This window comes from Mixophyes fleayi, chromosome 1 (genome assembly GCF_038048845.1).
Source record: "Mixophyes fleayi isolate aMixFle1 chromosome 1, aMixFle1.hap1, whole genome shotgun sequence".
NCBI classification, from domain to species: Eukaryota; Metazoa; Chordata; class Amphibia; order Anura; family Limnodynastidae; genus Mixophyes; species Mixophyes fleayi.
In genome coordinates, this window is record NC_134402.1 from 355255428 (window position 1) to 355274708 (window position 19281).

A 19281-nucleotide genomic window follows, 5' to 3' on the forward strand; every position below is an offset into this window, starting at 1 on the left:
GGGGTGCTGCGGCTAGGGCCGGTGGTTAGCAATGTGGGTGCAACTTGGTAATTATTTTGGCTTGGGGGTGCCTTGAAAAAATTATGGAGATCCTAAGGGTGCCTCGAACTGAGAAAGTTTGGGATCCACTGCCATATGCCATGATGGTATCTAATACATTTAGAAGAGGTAAGAATAGATTTTGTTGGTAAGAGACAAAAGTACTAAAACACTCCATAGCTGAGAAGTGATTAAAATGTACTAAATTCTTCCCCACTCCACGACTTTAGACACATACAATTCGAAACACATTTAATCTAGGTACACGCTACAGGTTTTACACCCCATTATCGTGTCTATCACATGATAAATGACTGTTAGGTCCGATATTGCATTAGTGTGTACGCTCCCACGGTCATGTCTTACCGTACCAAAGCACATTGTATCATTTGGTTTTATAACCAGACTAAAAATCACTACAAACGATGGAACGATGTTGGGCAAATTCTGAAGTATCCACACACTCGCCACCAGCAGTGTAGGCAGAGCTCCATAGAGTTTAGAGTCATGATCTTTTCAGCAGATGGTTCTAACAGATGACGAGCACAGATCTGAAGGTGAATATTGTAAGACTTGTACGGTGTGTACGCATGAATCAGCATCCTGATCCGGACTTTCAGTCGCTGGTACAATCGTTAAAGATATGGCATCTGGAAATATGTTCTGTAGTGTGTGCCTAGCTTAAGTTCTGAAGATCTTGTGGCAGATGTGATATTCCTTTTAAGGCAATGTACATAAACAACACTGTACATCAATGCTGTATCTTCCTTATGTATGCAACAAAGGTGTAACATTTTCAAATACAATGGTGTGCAAACTTAAAATGTTTGTAACTTTCGAGAGAACAGATTGGATTACTATTTCCTGTATACAAAATATGTTTATATATCTGCGGTCTCCATCATGTCAGTCAACTGTAAATGTTCAGCTCCATTTTAATAATGACCATTACTTTGCTGTATCTCAGGAAGGATATACTACACCATGTTTCCTGTTTAGTCATACATTTCTCTGTCCATAGTGAAGTTGGAGCAATTTTCCGGGTGTCTAGGGAAATGGATCATTAACCTATTGCTGCCTGGCATAAATCTGTGCACAGGGCATAACCAGCATTCTAAAATAAAATGACCTATTGGAAACTGGTGCAGTGATGCTCTCTGTATATTAATGCAGTGTATTATTATTATTTTTTCTTTTTTTTTTTCTTTTGACATCATTGTGGCTATAAAAAGAATGTTGGTATTTAATATTTTTGCTTGGTTTGTTTCTCCAGGCTGCTATTATTGATTTATAATTTTGCACAGTGTCATGGACTAACCTGGCAACCACATTCACATGGTACATGATGTAGTGAGCAGAGAGGCTTTGTAACACACTCTGAGCTCTGTCTGCTCTGTGTACTTTGAAATGCTCCCCTTCTCCCTCTCCCTGCAGCTGTAAGCCTGTGTCTCTGTAACTGGCAGCCATATTTGCAATCTCAAGAGAGATTTTGGAGAGGATATAACGATTAGAAGGCCAGCTAAGAAAAATGACCACCAGATACATGCTTTAAAGAGGCTTAACTTGCTATTTAAAAAAGTAATTTTATGTGGGATTGCTGCACTAAGCACCTGTGTAGAGGCAGCCAGTTTGGGGGGTGAACCAATATCCATGAGAATTTAGCATCTGTTCACTAGCAACAAATGACTCGCTGGGCATAAAATTGTTAGAACTGTCATTTTTAGATTTGTCACCTAAGGCAGCCTCGCCCATTCTCCCTCATCTGACTGGGGGATGGGGCCTCCATGACACGATTTGCAGAGATTCTCTTAGGGCCTGAGTCATTAAGGCAAAAAAGGAGTAAATGTTCTCTGGGACAAACCATGTTACAATTCAAGGGGTGCAAATGAGTTTATTATTTTGCACATAAGTTAAATACTGGCAGTTTTTTCATCTAGCACACAAATACTTGCTAGCTTTATAATTACACTGAAATTTAAAGTTGATCTAGGACATGTCCTACCCCAACTATAAATATGCCCCCTCAATTTAAATTTACCTCCCCCTCCAATGCAACATGGTTTTGCCCAGGTGCTAATGTTACTCCTTTTTATGCTTTGCTCTCCTTAATGACTCAGGCCCTTAATGTTCTCCCGTCCACGCTGGGAAATGATGCAATTGCAGGACCATAATGACAGGATTCTCTCTCTCTCACTCACATTTCATTTCCCCTGCGGGAAATCCCAGCAGGAAGGAAGAAGGAAAAAGTTAGCAAATGTGAACGAAGGCCTTTCCTACATGGATGTTGAAATACACCAGTTAGAGCGTATACAAAACTTTGTACTTTATTCTCTAGAAGCAACATTGAGCATGTTAACACGTATTCAAGCCATATCTCTCTGTTTGTCTCTCTGGCAGCTGGATGGGGGAGTGGACACGCCCAAATGGGGATATAGCTACGCCCAAATGGGGGTGTAGGTACACACATGGGCCGTGTCCAAGGATTTTCACTGGATAGAGTCTCCCCAAAACTTTCCCACCCTTCAGGACAAAGTTGTCCTGATGGGGATGACAGGACAGGTAGGAAAACCTACATTACACCTTGAGAAACATTAGCACTCCTACAGATCCATCTCATGCGTTGCTGCTCCCTACACCTTGCAGAGAGATTTAGAGATGGAGGAGGAGATAAAGCAGAAAATAACTAGTGTGGAAAATTTCAGATGTAGATTCATTGGTACTACATTTACTTTTAAATACTTTTTTAAACAGAAGTAGCGCAGTGTTAAACCTATTACCGTTATTACGGTAAATTTAACCTGGCTTTCTAAAAACCAGCGTTGAAACTACAGTAATAACGGTATTTAAGCGCACTATTACCGTAATAACAGTAATAGTGCGCAGGCCGCATTACTTTTTGCAGTAATGCAGCCAATTGAATTCCTCCCTAAAACTCCAGATCGATGTCTGTTGCTAGAAGCTGGAGCTGCTTAAGATGCTAATGATGATGCTGCCTCTTATAAGGAACGCCTTACTGATGTTATGTAAGCCGGCTCTTACTTTCCTGTAATGCCTTCTGTGGCCTGCCAATGTATAGTGGTCTCAACCTGATTAGTCTATTGGCACCCCCAGGCTCCACTCCTGCTATCCCCCAAGCTGCCCGGTGTATACTAGTGTACAGCGGATGGGAGCAATGACTTCACACAGGGTACATGGGCTATACACTTCAATATTACACCCATATAATATACAGGGTGATTCAAAAGTCGCAGTACACCCTTTTATTTCAAAAACTCTACAGGAATTGGGCCGATTGGCCGATTTCAAGATGGCGCCCATGTTTGGTACATACCGTAAAAGATAGACCACGTCATCCATACCTTACTGGAGTATTCAGGTTTTCCAATTTCCGTTAGAGTTTTTGAAATAAAAGGGTGTACTGCGACTTTTGAATCACCCTGTACTACAAATAGGATGGATGTCTGTATACAGTTTATTACACCCATACATTACAATATACTCAGGTTAGAAGTCTTTATATTCGCATATGACCAATAAAATGCCATACTGCTCTTTGGATAGAAAAAAAAATGTTTGAGTCGCTTTAATCCACACATAATGTAATTCATCCACTGAGAGGCATGTTCATTCCGGTGTGTCAAAGCTTCCCTGCAGTTAAATGTACTTAAATAAGCTTTCATATAGAAGTCTTTTTATTTAGTATTTTGCTGTCTTTTACTATACTGCTGCCAGTCCTGAGTGCCTTTCTTTCTGATTTGATTGCCCCTGGGACTTCTTGATGGTAAAGGGAAAAAAAAACTTATTCCAATGTTTTGGATCCACCAGGAGGACCGTTTATCAAGGATAAAGTGCTTGTTCTGTATATAAAAATATGCAATTTATTCAAACATGAATGGGAGTCATTGTGTCTGTCTACCCATAGTAAAAGTCACATTTCTCTCTAGGCCCACACAGAAAGCAAGAAAAACACGCCAAGATTATAGCACAGCCAGCGCCAAAAATGGATCTTGGACGTCTGACAATTATAGAATACTGTTCAGTCTCTAAAAACTATTTCAGCGATTTTGGAAGTAGGATATTTGTAGAAAGAAATATGATCAGTTATTAACCATAATATTTACTAAGAGACTTAACTGGGATAAGATCCTCTCTGACACACAGACTGAGCACTACAACATTTTTATAATAATACTGGTGACTTCTGGTTATCCATAGATGTTTTGCATTGAGATGCCATATTTTCCCTTTACATAAGCAGGGTTTCAGTTATGGAAGGTGGGTAATACGTGGCTGCTGTTGCTATAGGGATCCCATGTGACTTTGCAGTTATACCGTTCATGGCTTGTCTACATGACCTCATGCAGTTAAGATAACAACACAGGAGGGTAAAGATAAGCAAGTTCTATTTTATGTCACTACAAAGCTTGTGTTGCCAAAAATAGCCATAGTTTATTTCTGGAGAGGGAGGAATTCCTTTAACATATTATATGGCCCTGTCTTCTACTTTGACTCTAAGCAGATCTTCCCAGCCTCACAAATGAATGACTAAACCACTCTGCTTTTTTTTTTTATTATTATTATTTTTACGGCACACTGTACCACAAGGTGAACTTGTACATGGGGTGTGCGCCACGTTTTATACAGTCTCTGATATTGCATTCATTGACACTGGTGGCCTATACAAAAATGTGTTGTTTTTTGTTGTTAATCCAGAAAGAAACCCCACCAGTTAAATGTATAAGAAAAGGTAAAGAATCTTAGACATGCAGTTTCACAGAACACTTAAATGTGAAGGATAGGGTATAGTTTAAATTGTTTTACTGCATTGGAGGCTATAGGTGATGTATGGGAGAAGTCTTGGAAACAAATGTAATAAGGGAAGATTATATTCTTGGTTACTTCAGTTTGGAGAGCACTAGTCAGACTATTTTAGAAACTGTAGAAGAGATGTGAAGATGTACAGTACATTCTGGATTTTGTAGGTAAGAAGTACAGTTTTTAAGGTTGTAGTTTCAGTAAAATGATTAGCAATGAAGAGAAATGTGGCAGCCTCATACATAATGTATTGAAGCAGTGACCATTAGGTTAATGGAAGGCAGAGTTAGTATTCAGGCAGCAATATCACTGAATTATGTAATAAAACACATTTTATAATAAAATTCAGAGGTCAGCTTAATTGTGGGACGGAGGGGTAAGGCCATCTACTAAACAACTGACTGTAACAAACCTGCATTCGTATAAGAAAGGAGAGTAACGCTGGACTGTTGGTGCCTTTGTGTAGTACCTGAACTACAGGTCTTTGTTGTAACTCTTCTCTCAGAAGTACATTTTAAGTTTGGGGTAGAATTTTCTTTAAGCTGTGAAAGTATCTGCAAGATGGTAGAAAATTGATTGAGAAAGACTTAAGAAGCTGGTCGTTATAATGATATACATGTAAGCCAAAAATGTATGCGCTCATTGACTTGTAAGTGTCCCAGAAGAAGTATGATATAGTTCTAACCTGTTCTATTATGTCTAAACAGGATTAGATGCAACGGATAAACACGTTTAAAATCTTTTGTATATGTGGTTTGACCTTATTCACATATACAAAAGATTTTAACAGGGTTTATCCGTTGCATCTAATCCTGTTTAGACATAATAGAACAGGTTAAAACTATCTCATACTTATTCTGGGACACTTACAAGTCAATGAGCGCATACATTTTTGGCTTATTTTGTATCTTTAGGGAGGGATCCCCAGTTCTATTGCAGCTCTTGCAATTCATTGGAAGTTATGCGCAAACTCCCCCCTTTTTCTATTCAATGATATACATGTGCTTAGCTGAAGGCAAAGGGTGGACATTTTGAGGAGACGTGACGACTATACTACGTTGTGTTTTTAGCCAACAACCACACCCTTAAAAAAAATAATAATAAAAATCTTCTGTTTCTATGATGGTTTCTTTGTAAACCAGTCTCTCAGAGCAAGCCGTAGGATTATTTCTGTTTCCCACCATTTTGTCCTTCCAGCTGCCATTTAGTGTAACTGCCTCCATTCTGCCAGAGCGAGCAGAGAGGATGATGGGATTCCCAAGTGGGCAACCACTGACCAGCCACTGATTTACCAGCGAGAAGTACCCTGAAATATCGTGAGTGGCGTGTTAGAAATATTGGATTGTAAATACATGATTATATAAATGGCATGGATGTTACCGACGATGAGCAGCTGTCACCGTGTCATGTAGATCCATAGTTCAGCTAGTATTGAGCTAAGCCTTGTCACATGCAACAGATACATTATTTTTAACTGGAAATATCAGAATGTTCGCTACTGTAATAGCTGGATTTCTGTTCCCACATGTGAGCCTTCGTTCCAGTACAGATGCAAAAGTCATGTAGAAAATATTGGTGTCTGGCTATATTTAGCTCCTGTGTCTATTGCTGGAAAGGCAGTTAGAGGGAAAAAAACATCTATCTTGCTCGTGCTGTGAGGTCATTGGTCCCATTGGGTTAGTGCGCTCTGCAGTATTATCCACAGGGCCTTTGCCCAGAATAATCTCTATGCTTTCTTTAGCCTACTGTTCTTTCCCTGTAAAGAAACAGTCAAATATTAGCATGCTGTCCTTTTCTTTTCTTTTTCTCCTTGTCACCATCAATGCAAAACATATGAAAAGGGGAAAAAAAAATATATATATATTTTTTTTTTTAGATCTAGTTTTCTTCCTTTAGAGAAATCCGCCAGATGGCTCGGAGTTTTGGTTTTAGCACAGAGCTAAAAGGAATGAGACGCCAGCTCAGTCAAATCAGTTTGTGGGCTGCCGAAGCAGATGTTATTTTAAATGAGGGTCAAGGGGGAAAAAATGCTTATTTCTGTTATCAGGTAGAAAAGCTGCCTTGGTTACATAAACTGCTAAATAAATCAGGGCTAATTTTACACTAATAGCCTGTTTAAAACAGAAGGCATTTAAATATATTGAATATAAAATATCATTGGTTTTGGGAGGCAGTGCTATTTAATAGCAGACATATGTAATTACCTTCTGCTTTAAGAAGGCGATTGCTTTCATTTATTTGCACTAGAAAGCTTGTTAGTTCCTTGTGCCCCAGCTCACACTAACCTTAATGGTTATTTTATATTAGCAATTTTACTAGACTTCATACAGTTATCATTCTAAATAGATTTTAATATGCAAACCGTATTTTGTTAATTTTGTTGGGTGCCATTATTTGGATGTTACTAAATGAAAATGTAACTAGTTTTACACCGTGTCTCGCAAAATTTGACCTTTTTGTATTTATCAACGTTTAGATGTAATCCTAGTACTGGAACCTTTTTCATATAGCTTATGGTATATGTACAGTTACCTATATATAATGTATGGTCTGAATTGGACTCTGTGATGAGTCGACTGAATGCAGCAACTGTCTCTTTTTCTTCTTCTTTTTTTTTTTTCCCAAGAAGGTGATTTAATGGTAAAGTTAAGCTTCCCAATCCTGAAATGTGATTTGTATCCCCCTGTCCTTGCTTTGGTCTGACATGATTATACCTCCCAACATTTGTGAGTGCGCCGGAGAAGGGAGTTGCCACATCATACTTGTGGCGTTCTACGTTCCCCGGTGCTCCAGAAGTCCCAGACTACCTTTCCCTTACCCCCAAAACACCCCTTCAATGGCTCACGTACTGAATACTAGTAAGCACAGCATTTAAATCCCATAGTTGAACATATTTCACAACTGTCCCAAAAATGGGACAAAAGTCCTTTTAAACGGGACTGTTCCCTCAAAGTCAGGTCTGTCCTGCTTAATTTTGGACTGTTGGGAGGTTGTAACATGACCACCCAGGCTACAAATGTCATGTGTTTTATGAACATACTAAGACTATGTTCTGTTGTGACTAGATTTATTTAACATGGCTTTCTTATTTTAGGCTAAAAACTGAACTCTACATAATGTTTAATTAAAAGACTGTGTGTGTGCGTGTGTGTGTGTGTGTGTGTGTGTGTGTGCGTGTGTGTGCATGTGTGCGTGTGTGCGTGTGCACGCCCATCCATGTGTGGTTTTTCTTGTATATTTTGGACTTGAATTTTAACAACATCATTTGTTTGTCTCTTGCATTCTTGATGACTGTCCCCACCACCACTGCTGTGAGATTTTCTATGAATCTACAAAAAATCTTCCAGACCCCTTCTTCCCAATTTGAAAGTACATCCCTTTTGTTCTAAAAATCCCATTTTATTTTTTTTTGAAATATTGACTTCCTTTAACTTCCTTTAACTATTCTTAATATTAATATGTTTACTATGATTGCTTCTATTATATCACCTCTTTCTATAAGCTGTACATACATGTGGTTCCTGTGCCATTATAATAGCAGGATGGGTGGGTTGGTGGCTTGTCTGACCAGTGACCTATAAAGTGGTAATATAACCACCCTCTTCCTGCTACTAATATCTCTTCCTATAAGTAGTGTGCTGGCTTTTCCACTGCTTTCTTATCTTCATATCTTCTGAAACTCTTAACTCTAGGATCCCTCTCCTCTGTTAGTTTACATGCATTAATTTACTTTAAGATGTATTCAAATTAAGATTCAAAACTTTCGTCAATTTCTCTATTTTCTTTAAATCACAGCAAATTTTGTGTTTTTGTTTAGTTTGTTTACCTCTTTAGTATGAATTATGAGAACTAATGTTTGTATCATCTGCAAAAATCCAAGTCCTTTCTTCCGTTGTAGACCATAAGTATATCACTAATGAATACACAAAACAAATCAGGACCCCCTGACTGGTCTTTGAGGCATTCCACTAGTTCTCTAGCTCACTAGCCCTGCATCCGATCTTACACCATGGACTACAACAACAATTCCCTGTCCTTTATCATAGCCTTTATCTATCAACAATGTTACCGCCAGAGTTATCCCCTTTGATGAATTGGACAAAGCAAAATTAAGTCCTAATGTGAGTTTTCGACGGCAATGTGCTTTACACCCTTTCATAAATATCTCCCTTAGTTCTTTTAATGCTCTTGGATGTATAACATGTGGACCCATTCATTTACCTATAGTTCATTTTGCAAGTTGAAGCCAGACGTCTTCTGTAGTAACTATATTTGTGTCTACAGTGCAGTAGTGTGTATACTTTCCCTATAGTACAGGCTGACCTCGTTTGGAAGTTTGGAATTTAACAGTTAATTCAGAGCTTTTCCTTTCACTAATGTTTCTAAATGACATCATAATCCTTTTTTACTGACTGTACAATTGTTTCTCTTCTTTTTGTGCTTTAGCGCATTTTATTATTTTCAGTTTCTTTTTATCTTTCTCTGATTGTTTCTCTCTATATTGCTTAAATGCAGCCTTTTATCTTTTTTAGAACAAATGCTGCTGCTTGGAGAATCATATTGGCTTTCTCTTTCTTCTGCTTTCACTAATGTTTCCAGCGCAAAGCTCTGGTGCATTTAGTAATGCATATTTTAGATTTTTTCCACTGTTTTAGCACATATTAGTTCCCACCCCGTCTGAGTGACATAAAGAGTGAGATAAATGACTGCCTGTTAGACCACACTTACTGATACTTTCCTACAGACACATTGGATGTCAAGTCTCCATCTATGAGAACTAAATCTAGGATTGCTTCCTTTTTTGTGCTCAATGGATTCATCATCATCATTTATTTATATAGCGCCATCAAATTCTGTAGCGCTTTACAATTGGGAACAAACATTAATAAAACAATACTGGGTAATACATACAGACAGAGAGAGAAGAGAACCCTATTCCTGGCTGATTTAGCAGCTAGCAAATCCCAGCCAGGCATTTTGGTATCTACAGTTATCTCCTCCTCTTTGATTGTCATCCCAGTGTATTCATAAACTCTCCAATTCCACCTCTTGTCTTAGTGGTCAATACATAGTTCTAATAAAAAAACAAACAAACTCTGTCGCCAGTTTCTAAAACTCTCGATCCTATCTGCAGAGCCATGTATTAAAGTTGTTGTTTCTTTGCATATAAGAAAGTCCATCTGCCTTTTGTAAACAATGTACAACTGGGAATAATTATGTCTCGGCCTTGGTTATCATTGTACCAAGACTCAGTAATTCCAGCAAGCTCTAAACTGTCACTGTTCATTAAGAGCTGTTTTTGTATATCGTACAAAATGTACCATGGTGATACCCGTAGGAACACCAGCAGTGTTGGTGCGGCTGGCATGGTCACCCCAGTACCACATATAAAGAGTAGTCTTGATGACTCCTATGTACTATTCTCATAATATGCAACCATCCCTACCCTACCCCATGCTGCTATCAAGCTTGTGTGTTCTTAAGGTCTTATACCTATTGGATAAAAAAATGTAAGAATAAACGCCAGTGAAACCACAGACTTCCCTAATATGTCCCATTGGTTTAAACACAAATAAGAGGCAAGCAACGTTTAGCAAACTGCAATATTTCCAAACGGGGATAATGTCACAAGTGGGTGTGGATCATTGGATCCCACGTAAAAACGCTACTACAACACACAAAATAGACAAAAAATTGGTGTGAGACCTACATTATTCATATAACAGATTTATATGTACCTAATACTAGAATTTATTTTCTTAAACACAATGGTATATTATATCTATGTTTCCTGTTAGTACAAAGCTAGTAGATAATATATTTCCATTGCAAACTCTTCTAAATGTATTAATCTGACTTTCATAGTTACTAAGAATTAAAAAGCAAACAAAAAAACTTGTATCTCAGTAATAATCTAAAGACATGACCAAGAGCCATGTATTTCAGCAGTCAACTATATCAGGTGTGTAGAAAAAAATTATATCATTAGCCATCTGTTTATCTAGTAGAATGCAAATATTTTCACTGTTAAGGCTGAACTAACCCTAAAACATATTTTTGATGATTTTAATAGAGCATGAACAATTCTAAGGGGCACAATCAATTCCCTGCTTTGTCAATGTGGACCGCGCACTATTACCGTTAGTACAGTAATAGATGTGCATTATTACCGTTGGTACGGTCATTTTGGCTTGCAGCTTTTAATCTGTGTTAAAATTGGTGTACTAATGGTAAAAATGCGCTCCCCGCGTTACTCTAAAGAACAACGTGAGGAATTGAATCTGCCCCTAAATGTTAGAACTATGTATTCTAATAATTTAGAAAAGTGATGGGTTATCCATTATATATCAAATTCTGCATATGTGGCCCTCCTACCTGCACAAGGGGCACACACTACTCTTACTTTTAAAGAATAAAAAAAAAAACAGCCCCAATCAAACGCACTCACCCTTCTCCCCCCCCGTCCCCAACCCCCCTGTTCCAAAATCTCACCACAGGCCACTCCGCCCTGCCTCTTGCCGCATACCCCTCTCAAGCCACTCAAACTTCCACACATGCCCCACCTAATGCCCCTCAGGCCTCCTTCACACGCCCCTCAGGCGGCCTTCCCACGCTCCTGATGATGACATTACCTATTGTTTTGCTGAATTATTTACTTTCAAGCATGTAAGATTAGAGGTTCTCATAAACTGGCTGATCTGGTAATTTAATGTCCCCAGACATGTCCTCATCATCATTGTTTATTTAAATGGCACCACAGGCTTTGACATACATGAAGACCGTAAGTGAAGTAACAGATATGTGGGTACAATTGAGCAGAATAATAAATGTATATATGTAATACGCATGGCAAACAAGAAATATTCAGTATATAAGCTAAGAAACGAAAGCACAACTGGCCTTCTCAGTAAAATATACCACCAAACATTAGTAGATTTAAAAATCCATTTATTAAAAATATATCATATAAATTATTACAATAAAAGTCTTTATTGGAAATATAGTTGGATCGGTCCACCTGTATAATACAATATCTAAAATAATGTCTAAAAAATGTCTTTATCATACTTTTGATAAAAGATTCTCACACTGTATATAAACCGATGGTGCACATCAAGAAGATAATAACCGCAGTGTTTATAAAAAAAAATAGTTCTTAAAGCCTTTTTATAAATTATTGACCAGATAAAGAAGACATATCTGTTATATATATATATATATATATATATATATATATATATATATATATATAGATAGATAGATAGATATATATATGGGATCATACACTTGTTGTAAAAGATGAATCCGGAGCTGGTTATTAGTTTTTCTTAATGATGTTTAATACCCCCCGCCCACTTGAAATAACGAGACCGTTTAGTTACCTGCGCTGTTCTGTTAGGCAGCGGGTGGAGACTGTAGCCCCGATCTTACACACATCTCTTCAGGTAATGTACTAAACTTGTTCAGGCAGTCTCTAGGTCACCAGGCGGTACAATTATTGATTCCTCTGGGCACGTATCAATTTGGTCAAAGTTGGAAGAGTTGGCAACCGTGCTTCACTTGCAAATATATATATATATATATGAGAGAGAGAGATATCTATAGGGTTATTCAGCACAATAAAATCAGATATAATTCTGTTGAATACAGATTTGGTCTGCAACTGAGAGGACTGAAAAAATAGTTTATTTGTTAAAGGAATACCTTCATCAAAATGGTGATGATTTTTATGTTTGTTTAAAGATCTTAATACTGAGGATAACATTTTGTAAAAAAGTCAAAATGTTTCTAGTTCACTGTATAGCTTTTCCTTTAGTCACAATGGATTGTCACTTTTCACTGTGCTGCTAACAAGTCCTCACTAAATTATCACTAATTAGCCGATAGTGTTGGCTAATTGAGTGGTACAGGAGATTTCACTAGGTGTGACTTAACTGCTGTACAAAGCTCTTGCAGAGACACTGTGGATGTGCACACACCAATACCAAGCCAATATAGCAGAGAGAAAAACATAACTTTATGTCATACTAATGTGTTCTATGCAGTATTGCACTTAATTTGTAGACAATAAAATTAATAGGGAATTGGGAACTTCTAAAACATTTTTTATATAAATTAATACTGGACAATAGAAGATTGTCCAAGGAGATTTCTAATGAAACCAAAATGTCTTGGCTTGCTATTAGGCCCTGGTAAGTACATATTGGTATAGCTGCCACATGTTGGCATAGTACCATTGCTACCTCACTGCACTGGGGTCTACGCTACGGAATTTGCTGGCGCTATATAAATAAATGATGATGATGATGGGGTTGTGGGAAAGATTCCCGATTAGGTCCCTATCTGTGTGGACTGTGGAGTTGGTATATTCATCCTGTGTTTATGTCTGTTTTCTCTGAGTGCACTAGTTTCCTTCCACAGTCATAAAACGTACTGGTAGGTTAATTGGCTTCTGAAAAAAATGACCCTATGGTATCTGTTTGTGATAGGGAATATAGACTGTAAGCTCCAAGGGGTAATGAGTGAAAACGTTATTTTTTTTATATTGCCCTTGTCTGTTCTGTAATCCTTTACACCTAGCTCATGAAGTTACACAGTTTACTTTAAACTCATAACAAAATTATCAAATGCAGAAGGAGTTTCCTTTTGTAATTGTATCCTGCATTTGTCTGTGTGCTGTGATATGTGGAAGAGTTGACTCCACTACTAGCAGTGATGATTCATAATCTGCTTTCAATGTAAATATGTCCAGCTTGGAAGCAGATTGAGCAGATATTGGTGTGTGGGATCAATATGATATAAATCATTCGAATGCAGACATCTAAATGTATTTGAATGTTGTTGGACAGTTCGGTCTACCACCAGTCCCAACTCATCTATGTGCAGCCGACTGGTCAGTTTCTGTTCAATTTCTTACAATGATTGGCTGTTTACCTCCTTTTCTTTTCTAGTCTTTTTTGTTTCCCTTTCTTTCTTTTTGTTTCTTCCATCTGGCGTTGCTATTTTTTAGCTGTATGTACTGGAACCCAGGCTCCTTGACGCTAGTACGTGTATGCTTGGTGGACACGTGAAATATGTGACATTCTGTATACAGCACTTTTAGTTTTAAATTATCTTTTTTTTTTTTTTTTCTCCAGCAGAGTGAAGACAAAATGATGGAAACTGTTCTGTTGGTGATTTCTCCTGATGCCCACTGCACCTAAAGAATAGGAGGAGCCTATGGGGTAAATTACAGTTAAACCATATGTCTATGCTTTGGAGATTGTCAGTGAACACACATCCCCAGTTCTTTCCTGTTTTTTTTCTGTCATATGCTCTATCTTGTCTGTGCAGCTGGACCTGTGCTGTAACTAGATTACATCCATTTGGTATGCTATTTCCAGATATTCCTCTGCTGCCTCCCGCAGAGCCTGTTATATGTCAGTCATAGGCTGTTTATTTTCGGAGAATTTCACGATAATTATATTTAATTCAATTTCCCTTGTGTTGAAATCTATTTTTGATTGCAAGGTCACAGTGGACAGCTATTTCTATGTATAGTTATTTGTGTATATTCTGCTAGAAGTTGTACAAGAACAACACGTAAAAGAATGGAGAAGTGTAAAAACCACACACACACACACACACACACACACGGCCAAAAGTGTATGGACACGTGGACATCACATCCATATCTGCTTGTTTAACATTTCATTCCGAAACCATGGACATTAATATCTCCACTGGATTTTGAAACATGGCTGCAGGGATTATCATCCATCCAGTCACTATAGCATTACTGAGGTTAGGTACTGATTGTGACCGGATGGGCTTAATTCACCACCTGATCTGTAGCGGAAGGAAAGGAAGAATGGAGGGAAGGATGTTCTACCTGCACAGTTTATTTTGGGTTTCTCCTTCACCGTCAGTAAGCGACTGTGAGTGACCACTCCTACTGGTGTGACGTTGCCACCAGACACTCGCTGATTGTGAATGCCATCTGCACAGTATTTGTAGGATCATTCTGCTCCCACCAACTAGGCTCCTTCAACGGCGCATAGAACCGATTACTTCTGGGTAGCTGGTATAGTTGCTGCAGTGCCACTTTGCTTTGGGTACCTCTTGACTGCTTACTATGGATCAGGGCTGCTGAGTAGCGGGCAGAGTGTTGACACACAGACACTGGGTTCAACAGAGAACAGCCGGGGTAATGGATTAGAGTGTAAGCTCTTTATCTGTTGGTCACAGGATACAGCAGGTTGTATGTCACAGGCAGAATCTTCAATCAGTGATGTTTTATTGCTCCAGAGTCTGGACATGAACTTTTACACACCAGTTAAGGGTACTGGTGATCATCCAGAAATACAGATGGAATAATAACTTAACATGGTCAAACAGGGCTCTCTTTATACATGTTCTGACACACATGTTGTCAGGGGGTAACCCAGGCCCCTGGCACCACAATGTCTGAGATATTACATGGAATAATTAGCATCAGGATGTAATATATTCTCTAATCTTGGATTTAACATACTTCACATCAATCTGTGATTTCCTAAATTACTTGATGATTCCATTATTCATGAAGTTTGTCTTTTTAACAAGATAGAATAAAAGGTAACGACCTCCTGCTGTGCATTCAGACTATAAAGATATGTTGGTCACTTCTGAGATGAAGACTTAATTGGCATGATTAACCTGCCTTCAGAAGTTACAAAAACAAATGTCATGATATCTGAGGCTGTATGGAGGAGGACATTTCCAATACAACACAATTTGCAATGATGTACAGTGGCGCCCTGCTCCACTAATTGAAATAAGTTTCTATAACAAGCTATTTCTACATGATCCAGCCACACCGATGTTGAGCGTAAACGCAGGGACTCGCAGTCAGCTTTCCAATTTATCCCAAAGGAGTTCAATGGCGTTGAGGTCAGGGCTCTGAGCTGGCCAATCAAGTTCTTCCACACCAACCTTAGGAAATTATCTTTTGAAGGATCTCGGTTTGTGCACGGAGGCATTATAATGCTGAAACCACTGTGCCACCTTGATGCCCATACGTCAGTCGGCGTCCCTGAGGTATGTCGATACTCTAAAATTATACAAGTACCGGTGACTACACATGCCAGCCTGAGTCCCCAATGTACGATACAACCAGTCCTCCTACATGTATCATGGAGCCAGTGTCCTCCATAAACAGATAATCCGGTTCCTTAGTGCAAGAATTATAAATAGCCTCCTGTTACAATACTGCCATAGGATAGCTAGAATATTTTTGTTTCTTTTATTCAGCAACAACCCACATATTATTAATTGTAATAAATTGTACATACATATTCCAAGGTAATGACCCACACACTACATAACAGGACTTCCAGAGATTATAGAGCCAGCAGTGAACCATCCTTGTAGATACCAGTAAGCGAGTATAATATATCTGTGACGAAGCAGTCAGCCAACTCACAATAGTAATCTGCACAACAAGGAACCAACATATAAAATACCCAGCGATGCCCAATAAGTAAACAGTATCCACAATGTTTGCCAAAATATTTTTCTTTCTCTTTTTATGGCATTATCTTTAGGACTGTATCATCCCTCACCCATCCTGCAACACAAACCTCTGTCCACATTGCACCTTCATTACTTCACTCACCTCTAGTTAACACTCATGAACTCTTTTCCTATTTAAATTCAATAACTTTAACAGCCTTACCCTGTCGCCAGAAACTAAAAGGACACACATCTTACAATCATCTTTCCTACCTTTCTTCCTCCCTGCTTCTATAAGCTGGCTAAGCTGGTGATATATCACCTAGTCCAAGTCCCCCTCACTTCTCCCACATGCATATATCTGAACACTACAGAAATTCAGAAAACCTCAAACGCATCACCTGTCTCCACTCTCTTTAAATGTGCCCTTTGGAATGCACGCTCTGTTTGTAACAAACTTACCTTCGTACACGATCTCTTCCTCTCAAACACCCTAAACCCTAAACCTTCTGGCAATAACAGAAAGATGGCTCACGCAATCGGACACTGCCTCACCTGCAGCCCTTTGACATGGTGGTCTCCATTTCACCCACACCCCCAGACCAGGTGGCAGACAAGGAGGGGGGGTTGGACTATTTCTCTCCCCACAGTGCACGTTCACAGTTCTCCCAAATGTCCCATCACTCACGTTCACATCTTTTGAAGTACATGCTGTTAGGATTTTTAACCCATTCTCTATGCATGTTGCTGTCATCTATCGCCCCCCTGGACCACACCAACAATTTCTTGAACACTTCTCTGCATGGCTCCCTCACTTCTTATCTACTGATATCCCCACCATCATCACGGGTGATTTCAACATCCCTATTTCTAATCCACGTTCCAATGCTGCTTCCAAACTACTCTCTCTAACATCCTCAGTTGACTTCTCCAAGTGGATTGAATCCGCTACTCATCAGGATGGCCACTGTCTTGATCTTGTTTTCTCTAGACTATGCTCAGTTTCTCATTTCCTAAACACTCCTTTCCCCCTCTCGGATCATCACCTTATTAGCTACTCGCTCACCCCCAGTTCTTTACTCTCCCTAGTGTCAAACTCTTCCAAGCCTCCTCGTACCCGCAGGAATATCAACTCTATTGATCTTTAACAGTTTTCCACCTCTCTCCAACACCTTCTGTCCCTAATTTCTACATTCTCCTCCCCTAATCGGGCAGTACCCCATTTTCACCAAAACCTAGCAACTGCCCTTGATCAAGTGGCTCCAGCAACACTACATAATTCGCGTAGACTTCGTTGCCAACCTCGGCACACTACAGTAACACGAACTCTACAGTAACTTGCTCGTAAAGCAGAACGTCACTGGCGTAAATCTTGTACCTCTAATAATTTCATCACATGTACTGATATCTACCACTCCTATAAAAAATTCTCTGGACACTGCAAAACAAACATACTTCCAATCTCTCATCTATGCTTAGGCTTCTAACCCCAAATGCCTTTTTAACACATTTAAATCTCTTCTCAATCCTCCCACCCCAAACCCTCCGACTAACATCAGAGCACAGGATCTTGCTTCCTATTTCAAGGACAAAATATATAAGATCAGACTTGAAATGGTATCCTCTCCCTCGAGAAGCAATCAGCTCAATTCCTCTGATACTCTCTCTTCATTTGATCCCACAAATGAAGAAGAAGTTTCTACTCTGTTCTCATCTTCCTACTCTACCTCCTGTCCTCTTGATCCCATTCCCCCACAAATTGGTAGGTCCTTGTCTCTAGTGCCTTTTCCACCTCTAACTAAAATCTGTAATCTATCTCTTTCTATTGGTATTTTTCCATCACTATTCAAGCACGCAGTGATTACTCCTATTTTGAAAAGACAAAATTCTGACCCAAACTCTCTCTCAAATTACCGCCCCATCTCCTTGCTCCCATGCCCCTGCAAGCTTCTCGAGAGAATAGCCTACACTCGCCTCACACACTTTCTTACAGCAAACAACCTACTGGATTCTCTTCAGTCAGGCTTTCGCTCTCAACACTCCACAGAGATTGCTCTGACCAAGGTTGCCAATGATTTGATCACAGCAAAAAATGAAGGCCATTACTCTCTACTAATTCTCCTGGATCTCTCTGCTGCATTCAACACTGTTGACCACTCTCTCCTCATACAAACACTACAATCCCTAGGTCTTGAAGGCACTGTCCTATCCTGGTTCTAATCCTACCTATCTAATCGCTCTTTCAGTGTTAATTTCTCTGGATCCACCTCTGCTCCGCTTCCTTTATCAGTTGGAGTACCACAAGGCTCAGTCCTAGGTCCTCTGCTATGCTCTATCTACACCACTTCTCTTAGAAAACTAATAGGCTCATTTGGATTTCAGTATCATCTCTATGCGGATGATACACAAATCTATCTATCCTCTCCTGATCTCTCTTCATCTGTGTTGTCTCACGTTACTGACTGTCTTTCTCCCATGTAATTTTGGATGCCTTCTCGCCAACTCAAACTCAATCTTTCAAAAACTGAATTAATAATATTCTCACCCAAAAACAGAAGCTTCATGCCTAACATTTCTATTTCTGTTGATAACATGACCATAAATCCCCCTGCAAGCTCGTTGCCTAGGTGTAATCCTTGACTCACAACTATCATTTATTCCCCACATTGACTCTATAACTAAATCATGTTACATACACTAAACATAATTTCCAGAATACGCACATATCTCACACAAGACACTGCAAAAACCTTAATTCATGCACTCATCTCCCGCATTGACTATTGCAATTCCCTCCTTACTGGTCTTCCCAAAAACAGACTTGAACCCCTACAATCTATTTTGCACGCAGCAACTAGATTGATTTTCCTTGCAAACCGTTCTTCCTCTGCTGATTCACTCTGTCAGTCTCTACATTGGTTGCCTGTATTTTAACGAATGCAATATAAAATTCTT

General features: G+C 39.1%; 1 protein-coding gene across 9 annotated transcripts in view; it reads left to right on the forward strand.

Moving 5' to 3' along the window:
• Positions 1 to 19281, forward strand: part of PITPNM2 (phosphatidylinositol transfer protein membrane associated 2) — a 203874-nt gene that overhangs the window by 17399 nt on the left and 167194 nt on the right. For 8 of the 9 annotated variants that reach the window (XM_075177567.1, XM_075177582.1, XM_075177591.1 and 5 more), the window contains exon 2: positions 13992 to 14078. The gene's annotated coding sequence lies outside the window, so the exon portion shown is untranslated. The remainder of the gene's footprint in view (positions 1 to 13991; positions 14079 to 19281) is intronic. The other variant, XM_075177575.1, reaches the window with a different exon arrangement.